The sequence below is a fragment of the Centropristis striata genome, chromosome 14, assembly GCF_030273125.1.
Source record: "Centropristis striata isolate RG_2023a ecotype Rhode Island chromosome 14, C.striata_1.0, whole genome shotgun sequence".
NCBI lineage: Eukaryota > Metazoa > Chordata > Actinopteri > Perciformes > Serranidae > Centropristis > Centropristis striata.
This window is the reverse complement of record NC_081530.1, coordinates 12,205,136-12,218,669: the sequence shown is the minus strand read 5'-3', so window position 1 is coordinate 12,218,669 and position 13,534 is coordinate 12,205,136. Positions and strand designations below refer to the sequence as shown.

At 44.7% G+C, this 13,534-nt stretch overlaps 19 non-coding genes across 19 annotated transcripts; 6 read left to right on the top strand and 13 right to left on the bottom strand.

Moving 5' to 3' along the window:
* Positions 1-548: 548 nt before the first annotated feature.
* trnaq-cug (transfer RNA glutamine (anticodon CUG)) lies at positions 549-620 on the bottom strand. Its single transcript has one exon. It is a non-coding gene; the product is annotated as a tRNA-Gln (tRNA).
* Positions 621-882: 262 nt separating this feature from the next.
* On the top strand, positions 883-954 carry trnae-cuc (transfer RNA glutamic acid (anticodon CUC)). The gene has a single exon. It is a non-coding gene; the product is annotated as a tRNA-Glu (tRNA).
* An 843-nt stretch (positions 955-1,797) lies between these two features.
* trnag-gcc (transfer RNA glycine (anticodon GCC)) lies at positions 1,798-1,868 on the bottom strand. The gene has a single exon. It is a non-coding gene; the product is annotated as a tRNA-Gly (tRNA).
* An 832-nt stretch (positions 1,869-2,700) lies between these two features.
* trnaq-cug (transfer RNA glutamine (anticodon CUG)) lies at positions 2,701-2,772 on the bottom strand. Its single transcript has one exon. It is a non-coding gene; the product is annotated as a tRNA-Gln (tRNA).
* A 262-nt stretch (positions 2,773-3,034) lies between these two features.
* On the top strand, positions 3,035-3,106 carry trnae-cuc (transfer RNA glutamic acid (anticodon CUC)). The gene has a single exon. It is a non-coding gene; the product is annotated as a tRNA-Glu (tRNA).
* Positions 3,107-3,949: 843 nt separating this feature from the next.
* On the bottom strand, positions 3,950-4,020 carry trnag-gcc (transfer RNA glycine (anticodon GCC)). Its single transcript has one exon. It is a non-coding gene; the product is annotated as a tRNA-Gly (tRNA).
* Positions 4,021-4,852: 832 nt separating this feature from the next.
* Positions 4,853-4,924, bottom strand: trnaq-cug (transfer RNA glutamine (anticodon CUG)). Its single transcript has one exon. It is a non-coding gene; the product is annotated as a tRNA-Gln (tRNA).
* A 262-nt stretch (positions 4,925-5,186) lies between these two features.
* On the top strand, positions 5,187-5,258 carry trnae-cuc (transfer RNA glutamic acid (anticodon CUC)). Its single transcript has one exon. It is a non-coding gene; the product is annotated as a tRNA-Glu (tRNA).
* Positions 5,259-6,101: 843 nt separating this feature from the next.
* On the bottom strand, positions 6,102-6,172 carry trnag-gcc (transfer RNA glycine (anticodon GCC)). The gene has a single exon. It is a non-coding gene; the product is annotated as a tRNA-Gly (tRNA).
* An 832-nt stretch (positions 6,173-7,004) lies between these two features.
* On the bottom strand, positions 7,005-7,076 carry trnaq-cug (transfer RNA glutamine (anticodon CUG)). Its single transcript has one exon. It is a non-coding gene; the product is annotated as a tRNA-Gln (tRNA).
* Positions 7,077-7,338: 262 nt separating this feature from the next.
* trnae-cuc (transfer RNA glutamic acid (anticodon CUC)) lies at positions 7,339-7,410 on the top strand. Its single transcript has one exon. It is a non-coding gene; the product is annotated as a tRNA-Glu (tRNA).
* An 843-nt stretch (positions 7,411-8,253) lies between these two features.
* Positions 8,254-8,324, bottom strand: trnag-gcc (transfer RNA glycine (anticodon GCC)). The gene has a single exon. It is a non-coding gene; the product is annotated as a tRNA-Gly (tRNA).
* Positions 8,325-9,156: 832 nt separating this feature from the next.
* trnaq-cug (transfer RNA glutamine (anticodon CUG)) lies at positions 9,157-9,228 on the bottom strand. Its single transcript has one exon. It is a non-coding gene; the product is annotated as a tRNA-Gln (tRNA).
* A 262-nt stretch (positions 9,229-9,490) lies between these two features.
* trnae-cuc (transfer RNA glutamic acid (anticodon CUC)) lies at positions 9,491-9,562 on the top strand. The gene has a single exon. It is a non-coding gene; the product is annotated as a tRNA-Glu (tRNA).
* Positions 9,563-10,405: 843 nt separating this feature from the next.
* trnag-gcc (transfer RNA glycine (anticodon GCC)) lies at positions 10,406-10,476 on the bottom strand. Its single transcript has one exon. It is a non-coding gene; the product is annotated as a tRNA-Gly (tRNA).
* An 832-nt stretch (positions 10,477-11,308) lies between these two features.
* trnaq-cug (transfer RNA glutamine (anticodon CUG)) lies at positions 11,309-11,380 on the bottom strand. Its single transcript has one exon. It is a non-coding gene; the product is annotated as a tRNA-Gln (tRNA).
* A 262-nt stretch (positions 11,381-11,642) lies between these two features.
* Positions 11,643-11,714, top strand: trnae-cuc (transfer RNA glutamic acid (anticodon CUC)). The gene has a single exon. It is a non-coding gene; the product is annotated as a tRNA-Glu (tRNA).
* Positions 11,715-12,557: 843 nt separating this feature from the next.
* On the bottom strand, positions 12,558-12,628 carry trnag-gcc (transfer RNA glycine (anticodon GCC)). The gene has a single exon. It is a non-coding gene; the product is annotated as a tRNA-Gly (tRNA).
* Positions 12,629-13,460: 832 nt separating this feature from the next.
* Positions 13,461-13,532, bottom strand: trnaq-cug (transfer RNA glutamine (anticodon CUG)). The gene has a single exon. It is a non-coding gene; the product is annotated as a tRNA-Gln (tRNA).
* Positions 13,533-13,534: the final 2 nt, after the last annotated feature.

Below are 13,534 nucleotides of genomic sequence, written 5' to 3'. Positions count from 1 at the left end.
TTCCTGGTCCCCATGATCTTCTCTCTGGACCCCTCCTCTCTTGCAACTTTCAGAGAACAGAGTCTCTGGACTGCTCTATACTTTTTGACTCCAATCCGTGTGTCCTGCTCAGACAGCAATCACAAAGAGGGGTGTTTTAAGACCTTTGGTTATGTAACACACGGTCAACTACAGTTACAAGTTAGCCCCAGAGGCTTTCATAAAATGGTGTAAATATGCATTAAGCTCAAAAACAAGAAATGCTGAAAAATGAAAGATGTCCCATCCAGACACTAGGCAAACACAAACAATTTGGCTACATTTCTGTATGGAGTTTAAGAAAATATTCTTACCTTGCTGGTTATTTGGACCTTCCTGTTGTTACCTCTTTTCCCTTTATAGACCTTGTCTCCTTATCCTTGTAGGACTTATTATCATTTGCAGCCTCGTCCGACACAATTCTGTGAAGTGACATTCGAGAACACAAGGATTGTCCTCCACTATTCTGTGACAGACATTACAGGTCTTTGATTATTTCAGCTGAGATGAGATGTCTTTTACCTACCTAAAGGTTCTACCGAGATTTGAACTCGGATCGCTGGATTCAGAGTCCAGAGTGCTCACCATTACACCATAGAACCTGCGCAAAAGGAAGAGAGAGAGGTGATTTTGATGTCTTGTCAAGGAAATGCTACGTCAAAGAGGCCAATTTGGGATCGATTTGCCCCTCAGCATACACTATCTTTAATGTAAGTAGAGCTGACAAAAACTTGGCACTTCAACATCAAGAGGAACTGAAGAAAATGATTGGATAGTATGACTGTATGTGTGAAAAAGAAGTTGTTTAAAACCTTTTTGCAAATTGGTGTGAACAATTATCATTAATAACGTCCGAAGAGTGACTCCCTGATGGTCTAGTGGCTAGGATTCGGTGCTCTCACCGCCGCGGCCCGGGTTCGATTCCCGGTCAGGGAATCCTGAATTGACACAAGCTCCCTGCTTTATTTAAACAAGGGACAGGGTGTTGTTTGCTTGATTGACAATCATGCCAGTTGTCTGAACCCTTTTAATCTCTTGAGGCACAGTAAAACCCATCACTAGCATACTCCAAATGCATCACCACGACCATTAGCAGCTTGGTATGGAGGGTGAGTGACTCCCTGATGGTCTAGTGGCTAGGATTCGTCTCACCTCCGTGTTTGATTCCCGGTTAGGGGATACCTGAGGTGTTATTTGCTTGATTTACAATCATGTCATTTGTCCCTGTTGTCGTGGCTCCCTGCTGGTGGATGAAACAAAGTTCCCACATTTGGACCTTCCCGTTGTTAACTCTTGTCCCATTATACAGCTTGTCTCTTCATCCTTGTAGGACTTGGCTATCATTTAAGAGAAACTGCCCAGCAGCACTGCCTGTCACCTCTTAAGCTGTGTCTGGATGTGTGTTCAGCAACTGCAGCCTGTGACATAACATTCTAGAACACTGATGCATTAGAGCCACGAGGACTGTGGATGGAACCTCTCCACAGAATCTTTTGCAAGTCTGTGAAACCAGTGGGATGGGCCACGACCTTCAGAATATGAAACTGACGCACAGCCTACTGCACAGATAAGGCACGAAATGCAGCTACACGTCATTGGTGAAATGGAGACACGTTAATGAACATGAACAGAGGTGAGTGCCTAAACTTTCAACAACATCCTGCAGCCACATGGTCCTTTCATGTATCCATTTCACAACCCTGATCCAGGCAAAAAGCCATTAGCATTGCACTCTGGTAGTTGTACAAGGCCTGAGTTCAAACACTATCAAAGACTTGCTGCATTGGCCGGGAATCGGACCCGGGTCTCCCGCGTGGCAGGCGAGAATTCTACCACTGAACCACCAATGCTCACGTGCCCACTGAACCTCTTAGTACTCCTAGCAGGCTAACATCAGAGCCAAACTATATGGTAGTTCAAGACTATGCACTTCTGCGCTGGCCAGGTTTTTAATTTCATTATTTTTCCAATGTTCTGTCTGTTTTAGTGTAGTGTCTGCTGTCTCACCCAGTGTAACATCTTCTGATGTGTTTTTCCGGGTGTTCCCCAGGGTCCCTCACAGTTTCACACCAATGCGAGAGGATCTCATCCTCAAGCCTCATTGGTAAGTAGAGTCTCTGGTACAACAAGTGGTTTCCTGGTCCGCATGATCTTCTCTCTGGACCCCTCCTCTCTTGCAACTTTCAGAGAACAGAGTCTCTGGACTGCTCTATACTTTTTGACTCCAATCCGTGTGTCCTGCTCAGACAGCAATCACAAAGAGGGGTGTTTTAAGACCTTTGGTTATGTAACACACGGTCAACTACAGTTACAAGTTAGCCCCAGAGGCTTTCATAAAATGGTGTAAATATGCATTAAGCTCAAAAACAAGAAATGCTGAAAAATGAAAGATGTCCCATCCAGACACTAGGCAAACACAAACAATTTGGCTACATTTCTGTATGGAGTTTAAGAAAATATTCTTACCTTGCTGGTTATTTGGACCTTCCTGTTGTTACCTCTTTTCCCTTTATAGACCTTGTCTCCTTATCCTTGTAGGACTTATTCTCATTTGCAGCCTCGTCCGACACAATTCTGTGAAGTGACATTCGAGAACACAAGGATTGTCCTCCACTATTCTGTGACAGACATTACAGGTCTTTGATTATTTCAGCTGAGATGAGATGTCTTTTACCTACCTAAAGGTTCTACCGAGATTTGAACTCTGATCGCTGGATTCAGAGTCCAGAGTGCTCACCATTACACCATAGAACCTGCGCAAAAGGAAGAGAGAGAGGTGATTTTGATGTCTTGTCAAGGAAATGCTACGTCAAAGAGGCCAATTTGGGATCGATTTGCCCCTCAGCATACACTATCTTTAATGTAAGTAGAGCTGACAAAAACTTGGCACTTTAACATCAAGAGGAACTGAAGAAAGTGATTGGATAGTATGACTGTATGTGTGAAAAAGAAGTTGTTTAAAACCTTTTTGCAAATTGGTGTGAACAATTGTCATTAATAACGTCCGAAGAGTGACTCCCTGATGGTCTAGTGGCTAGGATTCGGCGCTCTCACCGCCGCGGCCCGGGTTCGATTCCCGGTCAGGGAATCCTGAATTGACACAAGCTCCGTGCTTTATTTAAACAAGGGACAGGGTGTTGTTTGCTTGATTGACAATCATGCCAGTTGTCTGAACCCTTTTAATCTCTTGAGGCACAGTAAAACCCATCACTAGCATACTCCAAATGCATCACCACGACCATTAGCAGCTTGGTATGGAGGGTGAGTGACTCCCTGATGGTCTAGTGGCTAGGATTCGTCTCACCTCCGTGTTTGATTCCCGGTTAGGGGATACCTGAGGTGTTATTTGCTTGATTTACAATCATGTCATTTGTCCCTGTTGTCGTGGCTCCCTGCTGGTGGATGAAACAAAGTTCCCACATTTGGACCTTCCCGTTGTTAACCCTTGTCCCATTATACAGCTTGTCTCTTCATCCTTGTAGGACTTGGCTATCATTTAAGAGAAACTGCCCAGTTGCACTGCCTGTCACCTCTTAAGATGTGTCTGGATGTGTGTTCAGCAACTGCAGCCTGTGACATAACATTCTAGAACACTGATGCATTAGAGCCACGAGGACTGTGGATGGAACCTCTCCACAGAATCTTTTGCAAGTCTGTGAAACCAGTGGGATGGGCCACGACCTTCAGAATATGAAACTGACGCACAGCCTACTGCACAGATAAGGCACGAAATGCAGCTACACGTCATTGGTGAAATGGAGACACGTTAATGAACATGAACAGAGGTGAGTGCCTAAACTTTCAACAACATCCTGCAGCCACATGGTCCTTTCATGTATCCATTTCACAACCCTGATCCAGGCAAAAAGCCATTAGCATTGCACTCTGGTAGTTGTACAAGGCCTGAGTTCAAACACTATCAAAGACTTGTTGCATTGGCCGGGAATCGGACCCGGGTCTCCCGCGTGGCAGGCGAGAATTCTACCACTGAACCACCAATGCTCACGTGCCCACTGAACCTCTTAGTACTCCTAGCAGGCTAACATCAGAGCCAAACTATATGGTAGTTCAAGACTATGCACTTCTGCGCTGGCCAGGTTTTTAATTTCATTATTTTTCCAATGTTCTGTCTGTTTTAGTGTAGTGTCTGCTGTCTCACCCAGTGTAACATCTTCTGATGTGTTTTTCCGGGTGTTCCCCAGGGTCCCTCACAGTTTCACACCAATGCGAGAGGATCTCATCCTCAAGCCTCATTGGTAAGTAGAGTCTCTGGTACAACAAGTGGTTTCCTGGTCCCCATGATCTTCTCTCTGGACCCCTCCTCTCTTGCAACTTTCAGAGAACAGAGTCTCTGGACTGCTCTATACTTTTTGACTCCAATCCGTGTGTCCTGCTCAGACAGCAATCACAAAGAGGGGTGTTTTAAGACCTTTGGTTATGTAACACACGGTCAACTACAGTTACAAGTTAGCCCCAGAGGCTTTCATAAAATGGTGTAAATATGCATTAAGCTCAAAAACAAGAAATGCTGAAAAATGAAAGATGTCCCATCCAGACACTAGGCAAACACAAACAATTTGGCTACATTTCTGTATGGAGTTTAAGAAAAGATTCTTACCTTGCTGGTTATTTGGACCTTCCTGTTGTTACCTCTTTTCCCTTTATAGACCTTGTCTCCTTATCCTTGTAGGACTTATTATCATTTGCAGCCTCGTCCGACACAATTCTGTGAAGTGACATTCGAGAACACAAGGATTGTCCTCCACTATTCTGTGACAGACATTACAGGTCTTTGATTATTTCAGCTGAGATGAGATGTCTTTTACCTACCTAAAGGTTCTACCGAGATTTGAACTCGGATCGCTGGATTCAGAGTCCAGAGTGCTCACCATTACACCATAGAACCTGCGCAAAAGGAAGAGAGAGAGGTGATTTTGATGTCTTGTCAAGGAAATGCTACGTCAAAGAGGCCAATTTGGGATCGATTTGCCCCTCAGCATACACTATCTTTAATGTAAGTAGAGCTGACAAAAACTTGGCACTTTAACATCAAGAGGAACTGAAGAAAATGATTGGATAGTATGACTGTATGTGTGAAAAAGAAGTTGTTTAAAACCTTTTTGCAAATTGGTGTGAACAATTATCATTAATAACGTCCGAAGAGTGACTCCCTGATGGTCTAGTGGCTAGGATTCGGCGCTCTCACCGCCGCGGCCCGGGTTCGATTCCCGGTCAGGGAATCCTGAATTGACACAAGCTCCCTGCTTTATTTAAACAAGGGACAGGGTGTTGTTTGCTTGATTGACAATAATGCCAGTTGTCTGAACCCTTTTAATCTCTTGAGGCACAGTAAAACCCATCACTAGCATACTCCAAATGCATCACCACGACCATTAGCAGCTTGGTATGGAGGGTGAGTGACTCCCTGATGGTCTAGTGGCTAGGATTCGTCTCACCTCCGTGTTTGATTCCCGGTTAGGGGATACCTGAGGTGTTATTTGCTTGATTTACAATCATGTCATTTGTCCCTGTTGTCGTGGCTCCCTGCTGGTGGATGAAACAAAGTTCCCACATTTGGACCTTCCCGTTGTTAACTCTTGTCCCATTATACAGCTTGTCTCTTCATCCTTGTAGGACTTGGCTATCATTTAAGAGAAACTGCCCAGCAGCACTGCCTGTCACCTCTTAAGATGTGTCTGGATGTGTGTTCAGCAACTGCAGCCTGTGACATAACATTCTAGAACACTGATGCATTAGAGCCACGAGGACTGTGGATGGAACCTCTCCACAGAATCTTTTGCAAGTCTGTGAAACCAGTGGGATGGGCCACGACCTTCAGAATATGAAACTGACGCACAGCCTACTGCACAGATAAGGCACGAAATGCAGCTACACGTCATTGGTGAAATGGAGACACGTTAATGAACATGAACAGAGGTGAGTGCCTAAACTTTCAACAACATCCTGCAGCCACATGGTCCTTTCATGTATCCATTTCACAACCCTGATCCAGGCAAAAAGCCATTAGCATTGCACTCTGGTAGTTGTACAAGGCCTGAGTTCAAACACTATCAAAGACTTGTTGCATTGGCCGGGAATCGGACCCGGGTCTCCCGCGTGGCAGGCGAGAATTCTACCACTGAACCACCAATGCTCACGTGCCCACTGAACCTCTTAGTACTCCTAGCAGGCTAACATCAGAGCCAAACTATATGGTAGTTCAAGACTATGCACTTCTGCGCTGGCCAGGTTTTTAATTTCATTATTTTTCCAATGTTCTGTCTGTTTTAGTGTAGTGTCTGCTGTCTCACCCAGTGTAACATCTTCTGATGTGTTTTTCCGGGTGTTCCCCAGGGTCCCTCACAGTTTCACACCAATGCGAGAGGATCTCATCCTCAAGCCTCATTGGTAAGTAGAGTCTCTGGTACAACAAGTGGTTTCCTGGTCCCCATGATCTTCTCTCTGGACCCCTCCTCTCTTGCAACTTTCAGAGAACAGAGTCTCTGGACTGCTCTATACTTTTTGACTCCAATCCGTGTGTCCTGCTCAGACAGCAATCACAAAGAGGGGTGTTTTAAGACCTTTGGTTATGTAACACACGGTCAACTACAGTTACAAGTTAGCCCCAGAGGCTTTCATAAAATGGTGTAAATATGCATTAAGCTCAAAAACAAGAAATGCTGAAAAATGAAAGATGTCCCATCCAGACACTAGGCAAACACAAACAATTTGGCTACATTTCTGTATGGAGTTTAAGAAAATATTCTTACCTTGCTGGTTATTTGGACCTTCCTGTTGTTACCTCTTTTCCCTTTATAGACCTTGTCTCCTTATCCTTGTAGGACTTATTATCATTTGCAGCCTCGTCCGACACAATTCTGTGAAGTGACATTCGAGAACACAAGGATTGTCCTCCACTATTCTGTGACAGACATTACAGGTCTTTGATTATTTCAGCTGAGATGAGATGTCTTTTACCTACCTAAAGGTTCTACCGAGATTTGAACTCGGATCGCTGGATTCAGAGTCCAGAGTGCTCACCATTACACCATAGAACCTGCGCAAAAGGAAGAGAGAGAGGTGATTTTGATGTCTTGTCAAGGAAATGCTACGTCAAAGAGGCCAATTTGGGATCGATTTGCCCCTCAGCATACACTATCTTTAATGTAAGTAGAGCTGACAAAAACTTGGCACTTTAACATCAAGAGGAACTGAAGAAAGTGATTGGATAGTATGACTGTATGTGTGAAAAAGAAGTTGTTTAAAACCTTTTTGCAAATTGGTGTGAACAATTGTCATTAATAACGTCCGAAGAGTGACTCCCTGATGGTCTAGTGGCTAGGATTCGGCGCTCTCACCGCCGCGGCCCGGGTTCGATTCCCGGTCAGGGAATCCTGAATTGACACAAGCTCCGTGCTTTATTTAAACAAGGGACAGGGTGTTGTTTGCTTGATTGACAATCATGCCAGTTGTCTGAACCCTTTTAATCTCTTGAGGCACAGTAAAACCCATCACTAGCATACTCCAAATGCATCACCACGACCATTAGCAGCTTGGTATGGAGGGTGAGTGACTCCCTGATGGTCTAGTGGCTAGGATTCGTCTCACCTCCGTGTTTGATTCCCGGTTAGGGGATACCTGAGGTGTTATTTGCTTGATTTACAATCATGTCATTTGTCCCTGTTGTCGTGGCTCCCTGCTGGTGGATGAAACAAAGTTCCCACATTTGGACCTTCCCGTTGTTAACTCTTGTCCCATTATACAGCTTGTCTCTTCATCCTTGTAGGACTTGGCTATCATTTAAGAGAAACTGCCCAGCAGCACTGCCTGTCACCTCTTAAGATGTGTCTGGATGTGTGTTCAGCAACTGCAGCCTGTGACATAACATTCTAGAACACTGATGCATTAGAGCCACGAGGACTGTGGATGGAACCTCTCCACAGAATCTTTTGCAAGTCTGTGAAACCAGTGGGATGGGCCACGACCTTCAGAATATGAAACTGACGCACAGCCTACTGCACAGATAAGGCACGAAATGCAGCTACACGTCATTGGTGAAATGGAGACACGTTAATGAACATGAACAGAGGTGAGTGCCTAAACTTTCAACAACATCCTGCAGCCACATGGTCCTTTCATGTATCCATTTCACAACCCTGATCCAGGCAAAAAGCCATTAGCATTGCACTCTGGTAGTTGTACAAGGCCTGAGTTCAAACACTATCAAAGACTTGTTGCATTGGCCGGGAATCGGACCCGGGTCTCCCGCGTGGCAGGCGAGAATTCTACCACTGAACCACCAATGCTCACGTGCCCACTGAACCTCTTAGTACTCCTAGCAGGCTAACATCAGAGCCAAACTATATGGTAGTTCAAGACTATGCACTTCTGCGCTGGCCAGGTTTTTAATTTCATTATTTTTCCAATGTTCTGTCTGTTTTAGTGTAGTGTCTGCTGTCTCACCCAGTGTAACATCTTCTGATGTGTTTTTCCGGGTGTTCCCCAGGGTCCCTCACAGTTTCACACCAATGCGAGAGGATCTCATCCTCAAGCCTCATTGGTAAGTAGAGTCTCTGGTACAACAAGTGGTTTCCTGGTCCCCATGATCTTCTCTCTGGACCCCTCCTCTCTTGCAACTTTCAGAGAACAGAGTCTCTGGACTGCTCTATACTTTTTGACTCCAATCCGTGTGTCCTGCTCAGACAGCAATCACAAAGAGGGGTGTTTTAAGACCTTTGGTTATGTAACACACGGTCAACTACAGTTACAAGTTAGCCCCAGAGGCTTTCATAAAATGGTGTAAATATGCATTAAGCTCAAAAACAAGAAATGCTGAAAAATGAAAGATGTCCCATCCAGACACTAGGCAAACACAAACAATTTGGCTACATTTCTGTATGGAGTTTAAGAAAAGATTCTTACCTTGCTGGTTATTTGGACCTTCCTGTTGTTACCTCTTTTCCCTTTATAGACCTTGTCTCCTTATCCTTGTAGGACTTATTATCATTTGCAGCCTCGTCCGACACAATTCTGTGAAGTGACATTCGAGAACACAAGGATTGTCCTCCACTATTCTGTGACAGACATTACAGGTCTTTGATTATTTCAGCTGAGATGAGATGTCTTTTACCTACCTAAAGGTTCTACCGAGATTTGAACTCGGATCGCTGGATTCAGAGTCCAGAGTGCTCACCATTACACCATAGAACCTGCGCAAAAGGAAGAGAGAGAGGTGATTTTGATGTCTTGTCAAGGAAATGCTACGTCAAAGAGGCCAATTTGGGATCGATTTGCCCCTCAGCATACACTATCTTTAATGTAAGTAGAGCTGACAAAAACTTGGCACTTTAACATCAAGAGGAACTGAAGAAAATGATTGGATAGTATGACTGTATGTGTGAAAAAGAAGTTGTTTAAAACCTTTTTGCAAATTGGTGTGAACAATTATCATTAATAACGTCCGAAGAGTGACTCCCTGATGGTCTAGTGGCTAGGATTCGGCGCTCTCACCGCCGCGGCCCGGGTTCGATTCCCGGTCAGGGAATCCTGAATTGACACAAGCTCCCTGCTTTATTTAAACAAGGGACAGGGTGTTGTTTGCTTTATTGACAATCATGCCAGTTGTCTGAACCCTTTTAATCTCTTGAGGCACAGTAAAACCCATCACTAGCATACTCCAAATGCATCACCACGACCATTAGCAGCTTGGTATGGAGGGTGAGTGACTCCCTGATGGTCTAGTGGCTAGGATTCGTCTCACCTCCGTGTTTGATTCCCGGTTAGGGGATACCTGAGGTGTTATTTGCTTGATTTACAATCATGTCATTTGTCCCTGTTGTCGTGGCTCCCTGCTGGTGGATGAAACAAAGTTCCCACATTTGGACCTTCCCGTTGTTAACTCTTGTCCCATTATACAGCTTGTCTCTTCATCCTTGTAGGACTTGGCTATCATTTAAGAGAAACTGCCCAGCAGCACTGCCTGTCACCTCTTAAGATGTGTCTGGATGTGTGTTCAGCAACTGCAGCCTGTGACATAACATTCTAGAACACTGATGCATTAGAGCCACGAGGACTGTGGATGGAACCTCTCCACAGAATCTTTTGCAAGTCTGTGAAACCAGTGGGATGGGCCACGACCTTCAGAATATGAAACTGACGCACAGCCTACTGCACAGATAAGGCACGAAATGCAGCTACACGTCATTGGTGAAATGGAGACACGTTAATGAACATGAACAGAGGTGAGTGCCTAAACTTTCAACAACATCCTGCAGCCACATGGTCCTTTCATGTATCCATTTCACAACCCTGATCCAGGCAAAAAGCCATTAGCATTGCACTCTGGTAGTTGTACAAGGCCTGAGTTCAAACACTATCAAAGACTTGTTGCATTGGCCGGGAATCGGACCCGGGTCTCCCGCGTGGCAGGCGAGAATTCTACCACTGAACCACCAATGCTCACGTGCCCACTGAACCTCTTAGTACTCCTAGCAGGCTAACATCAGAGCCAAACTATATGGTAGTTCAAGACTATGCACTTCTGCGCTGGCCAGGTTTTTAATTTCATTATTTTTCCAATGTTCTGTCTGTTTTAGTGTAGTGTCTGCTGTCTCACCCAGTGTAACATCTTCTGATGTGTTTTTCCGGGTGTTCCCCAGGGTCCCTCACAGTTTCACACCAATGCGAGAGGATCTCATCCTCAAGCCTCATTGGTAAGTAGAGTCTCTGGTACAACAAGTGGTTTCCTGGTCCCCATGATCTTCTCTCTGGACCCCTCCTCTCTTGCAACTTTCAGAGAACAGAGTCTCTGGACTGCTCTATACTTTTTGACTCCAATCCGTGTGTCCTGCTCAGACAGCAATCACAAAGAGGGGTGTTTTAAGACCTTTGGTTATGTAACACACGGTCAACTACAGTTACAAGTTAGCCCCAGAGGCTTTCATAAAATGGTGTAAATATGCATTAAGCTCAAAAACAAGAAATGCTGAAAAATGAAAGATGTCCCATCCAGACACTAGGCAAACACAAACAATTTGGCTACATTTCTGTATGGAGTTTAAGAAAATATTCTTACCTTGCTGGTTATTTGGACCTTCCTGTTGTTACCTCTTTTCCCTTTATAGACCTTGTCTCCTTATCCTTGTAGGACTTATTATCATTTGCAGCCTCGTCCGACACAATTCTGTGAAGTGACATTCGAGAACACAAGGATTGTCCTCCACTATTCTGTGACAGACATTACAGGTCTTTGATTATTTCAGCTGAGATGAGATGTCTTTTACCTACCTAAAGGTTCTACCGAGATTTGAACTCGGATCGCTGGATTCAGAGTCCAGAGTGCTCACCATTACACCATAGAACCTGCGCAAAAGGAAGAGAGAGAGGTGATTTTGATGTCTTGTCAAGGAAATGCTACGTCAAAGAGGCCAATTTGGGATCGATTTGCCCCTCAGCATACACTATCTTTAATGTAAGTAGAGCTGACAAAAACTTGGCACTTTAACATCAAGAGGAACTGAAGAAAATGATTGGATAGTATGACTGTATGTGTGAAAAAGAAGTTGTTTAAAACCTTTTTGCAAATTGGTGTGAACAATTATCATTAATAACGTCCGAAGAGTGACTCCCTGATGGTCTAGTGGCTAGGATTCGGCGCTCTCACCGCCGCGGCCCGGGTTCGATTCCCGGTCAGGGAATCCTGAATTGACACAAGCTCCCTGCTTTATTTAAACAAGGGACAGGGTGTTGTTTGCTTGATTGACAATCATGCCAGTTGTCTGAACCCTTTTAATCTCTTGAGGCACAGTAAAACCCATCACTAGCATACTCCAAATGCATCACCACGACCATTAGCAGCTTGGTATGGAGGGTGAGTGACTCCCTGATGGTCTAGTGGCTAGGATTCGTCTCACCTCCGTGTTTGATTCCCGGTTAGGGGATACCTGAGGTGTTATTTGCTTGATTTACAATCATGTCATTTGTCCCTGTTGTCGTGGCTCCCTGCTGGTGGATGAAACAAAGTTCCCACATTTGGACCTTCCCGTTGTTAACTCTTGTCCCATTATACAGCTTGTCTCTTCATCCTTGTAGGACTTGGCTATCATTTAAGAGAAACTGCCCAGCAGCACTGCCTGTCACCTCTTAAGATGTGTCTGGATGTGTGTTCAGCAACTGCAGCCTGTGACATAACATTCTAGAACACTGATGCATTAGAGCCACGAGGACTGTGGATGGAACCTCTCCACAGAATCTTTTGCAAGTCTGTGAAACCAGTGGGATGGGCCACGACCTTCAGAATATGAAACTGACGCACAGCCTACTGCACAGATAAGGCACGAAATGCAGCTACACGTCATTGGTGAAATGGAGACACGTTAATGAACATGAACAGAGGTGAGTGCCTAAACTTTCAACAACATCCTGCAGCCACATGGTCCTTTCATGTATCCATTTCACAACCCTGATCCAGGCAAAAAGCCATTAGCATTGCACTCTGGTAGTTGTACAAGGCCTGAGTTCAAACACTATCAAAGACTTGTTGCATTGGCCGGGAATCGGACCCGGGTCTCCCGCGTGGCAGGCGAGAATTCTACCACTGAACCACCAATGCTCACGTGCCCACTGAACCTCTTAGTACTCCTAGCAGGCTAACATCAGAGCCAAACTATATGGTAGTTCAAGACTATGCACTTCTGCGCTGGCCAGGTTTTTAATTTCATTATTTTTCCAATGTTCTGTCTGTTTTAGTGTAGTGTCTGCTGTCTCACCCAGTGTAACATCTTCTGATGTGTTTTTCCGGGTGTTCCCCAGGGTCCCTCACAGTTTCACACCAATGCGAGAGGATCTCATCCTCAAGCCTCATTGGTAAGTAGAGTCTCTGGTACAACAAGTGGTTTCCTGGTCCCCATGATCTTCTCTCTGGACCCCTCCTCTCTTGCAACTTTCAGAGAACAGAGTCTCTGGACTGCTCTATACTTTTTGACTCCAATCCGTGTGTCCTGCTCAGACAGCAATCACAAAGAGGGGTGTTTTAAGACCTTTGGTTATGTAACACACGGTCAACTACAGTTACAAGTTAGCCCCAGAGGCTTTCATAAAATGGTGTAAATATGCATTAAGCTCAAAAACAAGAAATGCTGAAAAATGAAAGATGTCCCATCCAGACACTAGGCAAACACAAACAATTTGGCTACATTTCTGTATGGAGTTTAAGAAAATATTCTTACCTTGCTGGTTATTTGGACCTTCCTGTTGTTACCTCTTTTCCCTTTATAGACCTTGTCTCCTTATCCTTGTAGGACTTATTATCATTTGCAGCCTCGTCCGACACAATTCTGTGAAGTGACATTCGAGAACACAAGGATTGTCCTCCACTATTCTGTGACAGACATTACAGGTCTTTGATTATTTCAGCTGAGATGAGATGTCTTTTACCTACCTAAAGGTTCTACCGAGATTTGAACTCGGATCGCTGGATTCAGAGTCCAGAGTGCTCACCATTACACCATAGAACCTG